Source organism: Neopsephotus bourkii, unplaced genomic scaffold (genome assembly GCF_033783945.1).
Source record: "Neopsephotus bourkii isolate Nb327-2 ecotype Australia unplaced genomic scaffold, CSIRO-AGI_Nbou_v1 NB_280, whole genome shotgun sequence".
Lineage (NCBI taxonomy): Eukaryota > Metazoa > Chordata > Aves > Psittaciformes > Psittacidae > Neopsephotus > Neopsephotus bourkii.
The window spans coordinates 1-7799 of record NW_026900789.1 but is presented as its reverse complement, the minus strand read 5'-3'; the positions used below and the strand labels follow the sequence as shown (position 1 = coordinate 7799).

The window sequence follows — 7799 nt, the reverse complement described above, 5'->3', positions numbered from 1 at the left end:
TTTCCCCAATGTCACAGGCTGAGCATCTCCAGCTTAACTTACAGTTTTTCCCTGTCCTTTTCTAAAGCCAAAATTAAGGAATCTGGTGGAGCTATATTCATTTTGCATTCAGTCTGTCACTCTGTGTGATTTCTTGAAGTGAAAAACACACCTGCATACATTACTTCATCCCATTTTCCTTGCCCCCTTAAAACAACATTAATTGTAACAATGTATTATAATTCAGAGTTCCATTTTTAGGCCATTTTTCCTGATCTTCCAAAGTATACAAAGGCCACCATCAGTTACAATATTTTACCAATATTTTCTTATTTACCGAGCCCCAGGAGACCCTCCAAGTTCTTTCCAGTGTGCCAAAATGCACCCAAAAGGATTCCTTTTCAAGATCTCTTCACTCTGCTGATTTTCCATTATCAATCTCACATTCACACACACACAAATGGGATCCCCGAGACATACTCCACACAGTTACTTGAGACAGAGACTTAAATTCAACCAAACAAACAGTTAATGACACAGTTATAGCATCCTGTCACCAGTACCAACATCACAAGACCAAAATCATTACTGTAACAAGCCACAAAATAAGGCGAATACCAGTAAAATCAAAAGCAATACTTCCTAACCCCTATGGCTCAGACCATATCGTAACATTAATAGGGGAGTTTCCTTGAACCCTCTATAGTTGACCAGCCTGTCAGTGCCCCAAGAAGGACGAGACCCTTGTGTCTGGCCAGCCTGTCTGTGTCCCACTGTGGGAACCATACTGGACAGCCCGCTGTATCGGAGGGTGATTCTACTAACCTATTCAGGGACCCACGCTGACAGCATAACTGAATCAAATCCCTTATGGGCTGTTGATAGCACACTGGACCCAAAAGCATTTCCACAAGACACCCTCTGTGTCCTGTAGGACTGAAATCACAAGATGCCCCCTGTTTAGTTATAACAGTCTGTCACTGACAGCAAAATCACAAGACCAAAATCCTTAACGTAAGAAGCCACAAAATAAATCAAGTAACAACAAGATCCAAAACCATTTCCACAAGACACCCCCTGCATCTTGCAGGACCCAAACCACAAGAAGTCCCCTGCTCCTTGTGGGTGCACACCAAACGGACGCTAGCAGCCGGGTACACACCTTTACCTACGAGATTTCCTATCTCGATTTACGGAAGGATTCCAAACCATGCGTACGCTTACCAGGCCAGCTTACCAAGCCAATTTACCAAGCCGAGATGCCCCCTGCACCTTACAGACTATATCAAAGGAAAGAGTACCTTTTATGAGATGGTCCTTGTCTGCTCGCCTTGCCTTAACAAGCCGAGATGCCCCTGCACCTTACAGACTATATAAAAGGAAAGAATACCTTTTATGAGATGGTCCTTGTCTGCTCGCCTTACCTTACCAAGCCAAGATGCCCCCTGCACCTTACAGACTATATCAAAGGAAAGAGGACCTTTTATGAGATGGTCCTTGACAGTTAAAGTTGCTGAATCATTTATAATCCATTTAGCATAACAAATTATATTTGTTATGTAAATCAGCTCTGGACATGCTTCCAGAATGAAGTGTTGTATTCCAGATGAACTAACTTACACAGCTTTTAACAAGTTTAACAAAATGAATTTATTGAAGCCCTGTTGCACAGTAATCATGAAAGTGATTATTTATCTTAACTATTTTATTTAGAGATTAAAAAATATCACTTGGGAATGATTGAGCAAGAAATGCTAGAAAAGCATCAGACACTTCACTCTTCAGCTGAGACACGTTCACTCGCTAAAACACCACTTACTACCTAGACAAATCATCCACAATCCCATACTTACCAGCCAGCTTCAAAAGTCCTTAAAAGCATAGAGATTCATAAGCCCCACAAGTACGATTAAAGTACCACCACAGTGTTGTCTTATGGTCTGCAATCCCACATATATCACAGCTGGAGGCAGAAGCAAATGGTGCTTGTAGGGAGAGAGAAAAGTAAAAGGTGAGGAGAAAGTGCAAATCAGAGACAAGGGGCCAGAGTCTGGATAAACTGAAGTCTATCACCTTACTCATCACAGGCCAGAGATTTGTTCACTTGGCAGGCAGGGGGAAGGACAGGATGATGTTTGAAGAAGCTTAAATATACCCTACATATATCTTTTGGGTCTCAGTGAGAATCAGGAGGATAGGATTTTAACAAATTATCAGAGTACTAGAGAAAAGCTGCACAATGTAATGTCAGTTGGTCTAGGGCATACCTCATCCATCTCTTCACTTTTTCTTTTCTTTCTTGGCTTGAGCATTTTAACTGTAACTGGTATGGGGCTGCCCTGGTGCTTCACCTCCATCTTACTGGGTTGCAAAGGTGTGAACTGGATTTTTATCTCTGGTTTTGTGAACTGACTAGTTTTTCCATTTTCTGTAGACACTTCAGACGAGTCAAGCGCAATTTCAGAATGGTCCTGCAAGCATAGGAACATTTTAAGAAAACAAGCTTTAAAATAACTATGACTTAAATGCTATAATACATATCCTTCTCCAGTGGGTTGCTTAGCAAGCATTCCTTTTTCTAGCAGTCAGCTTTTGGAACACTTCTAATAAAAGCAAAGAAATCTACTTCAACTACAGCAGAATTCACTCTTATTTTCTAAAACTTTTGTTACATTTTAAAAGGTTAACACTTCCATGCATGAGCACAGAACTTAATCTTCCTTGCTGAACTCAGCCTGATACTTTGCAAGTCATTTTCCTCAAGGGCAGAGAAAGCTACTCACAGTTTTCACAGCTAGCAGTAGTAGCATTGACACGATGTTACTCGTGTTAACTCTGCTGCTCTTTAGGAACTGGGCAGTAATAGGAGCTTGAGAGAAAAGTATAGTCTTTCTCTAGCTTGTTTTCAGGGAGCTTTCCCTCCCCCTTCTACACCTAGAGAAATTAACTGTGTGAGTAACAAGGTTCGACTGATTCAAGACAAATTCAACTGATGAGGACTTCCTCACTCTACTTAATAATCAGCCACCTTATAAGCCTCAGCGATAGGTAAATTTTCAAGAACACATGATTCAGGTCAGATATACTCACATGATTATGTCATGCAGCTTTTATTGCTACCAAGAGCAACAAAACTAGGTGACCTGATCATCAAGAAAGATTTACAGAAAAAAAAAAAAAAACATGAAAAAAAAAAAAAACCAAACCCAAAAATTGTTTGGGCAACAGGAAACAGGACATTTTGAATCACTAAAATCTATTCATGCTAAGAGATTATAAGAAAAGTCCTGCTGGGTCTTACCAGCAGTCCATCTAGTTCAATATTCTGCCTCTGACAGTGGCAAAGGGAGATGCTGTTATCTGAGGGATAAAATGTGTGATCCCAGCGACCTTGTCGTCTGTTGTCTCCATACTCACCCAGCACTCTCAATTGTTGCATTAGAGGGGTCAAAGGATATACCTTTGCCTAATCCTCAGAGTACCCATTTGTCAATATAGTTACGGATTTCAAATACAAGTTTTTCTGTTCCCTGCTGATAGTACCTGTTTTCAGAGGATCATTAGTGGCTTCAGATAGGAATAAGTTATTTAATTGTTTAAATTATCTCCTATTAGTTTCATCAACAGCTGCCAAGTTCTTGCAGGACTTTAGGAAAGACAGTTTTGGCTTTTGTTTACCCGCCACAACCATGATTTTGTAAACCTCAGCTCCATAACTCTCCAGTAGCCTTAACCTCTCGTAATCAGAGTGCCATCTTCTTAGCCTCTTCTTAAATGGCAGGAGACATATCCCCTTGAATGCTTTACTTTTTCTTCTTTATTGTCACAATGTGTTTCCCAGGAATTATTTGACTTCTCCCCCCCAAAAACTTTACCCCATTCACTTCAACATCAACAGAAGTTTCTCACATCATAATCCTAGACACCTCCGCTTACCCATAGGAACAAATATTGTCTCTACTTCCTTGAGGTAAATATGTCAGCACCAAATGTTCACAACAATTCTTCAATAACTACTTTAATAGCAAAAAAAAAAAAATATTTATGGTGCTCTCTTACCTGTTATTACAAAGCCGTGTAAAGCACTAACCCTTCTGAGAGCTACTCTGTCCTCCCTCACTCATCACAAGCTTTGTCTATATGGCACTAGCTGAACTGATGAACTAGCAAGAAACTAGCCAGACAGGCTTATTTGGCAGTAGACAGGAAAGAGATGAAGAGACGCATTTTGCATTCCAGTTCTGTAGCAAGAGGAGAAATGCATGTTCTAGCAGCCAGAGGAGGGATTGCTAGGAAATCCACTTTCAGCCCTGTTCACTATTAACTAGCAATAGAGCCACACAGCATTAATTCAGTTTAGCAGGAGAACTATATCATTAAATACTGTTCAAGCTAACATGCAAGAGTTCAGTCAGAATTGGAAGTCTCAGTATAGTTGCAAGCCTTTCAATTTTTCCTTCTGGAAATAAGCAAAGTTGATATTTTCTTTGCGTAAACTTCAAATATTGTTTTGGTTTTCTGTGGGACGCAAGATACTGTTTTGTTCTTCTGAACCTCCATATAGGTTGGAAGCTCCTATTACAGAAACATCTCTATTACCACAGAATAGGCAATATCACAAAAGTTTTGAGCTGAAATTCCCTGAACACAATCAAACTGGAATGGCACTACAATGTCTTCAACTCTAGAACCTGGGTTAGTTAACTAGTTTTCCCCTCAGGTATGCAAGTTCTATAAACGTATCGAGAGATGGTATTCTATTAATGTAAGTACCCTCTTTCTGATAGCAAAAGTGGGAGATGGAAAGAATGAACAAGAACTCAGAAATGAACATAAAGTATGAAGTAGTATGAGCAATAAGTTTTGTCAGATTCCCAGTGTCACTGAAACATATATTGAGAAAACAACAAAAGTTATTAAAACCTTATAATTAGTACATACTTTCCATAACAAACTATACCTCTTTGTTTACAGTCTGATCTATTTCAGATAGTCCTTCTTCTGGTAAAGGTACTTCTGCCATAGACAGAAGACTTTCATAGTTAACCTGCTGTTTCAGCTCCTTTATAAAGTCATCTTTCTCAGCCAGCTGTTTCCTTAGTTCTTCTGTATCAGTTTCCTTAGCCTAAAAAACATAGCAAAACATGCCACAAATTGCAGGACTGGCAAAAGAAAATATACACACAAGCATCGTTACTTGGAAGCATCAGTTTTAGAACTCCAAGCTAAACCAGTCAGTTATCCAACAAAAAGCCAACAATTTAATGTATGAGTGGTCACTATTTAAAGTGAAGCGAAGTCATGTAACACCCAGGGAAGATGTAACATAAATTTTTATTTTACTCTACTTATGTGAAGTTATAAATAGTTCACCTCCCACTTGCTCATTAAGTCTCTGGGGCTGTGAAAAAAAGCAGCAGCTATGATAACTGTTTCAGATCTCCAGTTCAACTTTGCAATCAAAGAATCAGAGACTTTAAATAAACTACTAAATGTTCTGAAACTTTGGTTACTGTTACAAATTCAATTTCAAACATAAAGCTTCTATTTTTAATGAGCTGCTAATGGCTTCAATATGACAGTAAGAAGAAAACAAATGAGCCAAACCACAAAGAGTATTGTGTTTTGTAGAATTAATGCATAACAAAGTAAAAAAGAAAAAAAAAATCCCACAAGAACAAGAGAGAGAGAACCTTTCCCAAATCCTTTAGTGCAGCCTGTTTCAGTTCTGCTATTTCCTTATCTTTTTGTGTGGTGTTAGAAACCAAAGTCTTGAGCTGTATTTCCAAAGCTTCTACTAATTTATCTCTTTCTTCATGCTACTTTTGAAGACTGCTGTCCTTTTCTGCCAGCTGTGCAGCAGCAAGACTTTCCTAAATAGGGAAAAAAAAAATTAGAATTGAACACCAGTTCTACGCACTATCCGAACTGTTCTGATAGTTTGGTTTCACATAGCATTACTATTTTATGGCCTGAGTAAACTTGAAAGCCTATACTGATCTTACAAAGCTCGCCTAGAGCTATTTTCACAAAAAAGAATACAAAAGCAAACTACGCTTCAACTAGAAAATCTGCATCTATATTTATACTCTTTGTTAGTAATAAAATCAGAGCGAGCAAGTCTCAGGCAAGCAAAGTCACGGATAACGTTAAAGTAATCTTAAGCTCCTAATACCCTCCTGTACTGATTGCAGGTCCAGAAAGTCATTGCCAACTATATCTGGATGCAAATACAGTTTTAGATTGGTCAGATTCATTTCATAATTTTAGATACTCAAGAAATACAACCATAATGCAGCCTGGTGAACAGGTAAGGCATTTACCTTGCTATTGACTCTCAGTTGAAACTGAAACAGGAACAAAACCACTAGCACTTTAACTAAGTATTTTTACTCTAAATCTCAAAAGATTTTTTGTTAACCTCTGCTTTTAGGAAAAAGCCAAACAAACAATCCTATTTTTCAAAGTCTGTTTTCTTAGCTTCAAATAAGCAGCAATTCATGTAAGTGTAGGTTACTGACAGGAGTTTTACACACAAAATAATGTTTGAAGAATTCAGTGAGATGATGATAGAATAGAAAGGAACAGGCATGTTAACTTCCATTACCTATTAAGCTTTTTCATTTTGTGACCCTCCTATTCTTCCCTTTTCTTAACAAGATGGTCTCATCTAGGCTTCACCATGTAATAAAGTGAGGGGATTTTGACAAAGGTCAACTACCCTCGAGCATCCACACTGTTAATACTTCACATGAGATTTGCTCTGTGCTAAAGACACTAGAGGATTCAACATACTAAGACCTCCAGTCACTTACAATTTCTGCTTGTTTCTTTACGTGGTGCTCTCTTTCCTCCTCAAATTTTCTCATTTCCCTGTTGTGAAGGATCTCAGCTTCTTTTCCTTGATGTATGAGTGTCATTTTCTCCTCCAGCCACTTTGTTCTATCACTTTGATACTTTGCCTCATTTTCCTATTTTAATTAAACCAGAAATAAAACCATAGGTAGAGATTAAGACAAAATAAAATCTCAAAATCCAGATTACCATTAAACGGATTTCTTTCAAAAAGATAAAAATCCTAACACAGTTTTACTCCAGCATATTCCCAAGTGCAAGTACTACATTCTCATATGTTCTTCCGTATTGGGGGAAAAAAAAAAAAGAACAATTTTCAGCAAGTTTTATTCAGACTGACGCATCTTCATGGAAACTTTATTTTCTTGTCTAAAAACGTGCTGAGTGAGCACACTATAAAAGTTACACCAGAAGTAAACAGACTCTTCACTTGCAGATTCCCAATCTTTTACACTGCCTTGCAGGACATGTTAGAAAACTTACTTCTACTTCAAGACTGGAAGGCAAAGAGTACAGTACAGTTTGAATGGTAGACAGAGATTGAGCATACCAAAGAACGTCACTGCAATCCACAGCAACTTTGCCTCCTTTCCTATCACAATCATCTGAATCTCTTGTCAGACATTCACCCACATAAAACAGGAGGCACCCAAATAGCCGCTTGTGGGGAGAGAGGGGAAATCTCCTCTCTAATCCAATGAGAATTAAGTTTCAATCCTCAGCCTAATAAGAAGGGGTTAGAGGTCATACAGCAAGTGCAAGATCTTGAAGGTCTCATTTAGTTGCCAAAGCAGCTGACAGGAAAGAGGTTTGGAATAGCTATCATAAGTTAGATTAGCTAAGACAACTGTAAGAGAAGCCTAGCTGTAAAAAGACATCTATGGTAGCATAATATAAGGACGAGAGCAGTTCATTACAGGGCATCAGTATTTTTTCCTTTGCATACAGGTCTGAAGATTTGAAAA

General features: G+C 38.5%; 1 long non-coding RNA gene across 1 annotated transcript; it reads right to left on the bottom strand.

The window, feature by feature from the left end:
* Positions 1-2226: 2226 nt before the first annotated feature.
* LOC133208728 (uncharacterized) lies at positions 2227-6946 on the bottom strand. Its single transcript, XR_009724503.1, has 4 exons — positions 6795-6946; positions 5673-5852; positions 4940-5104; positions 2227-2450 (listed from the first exon to the last, which is right to left on the bottom strand). It is a non-coding gene; the product is annotated as an uncharacterized LOC133208728 (long non-coding RNA).
* Between the last annotated feature and the right edge of the window lie 853 nt (positions 6947-7799).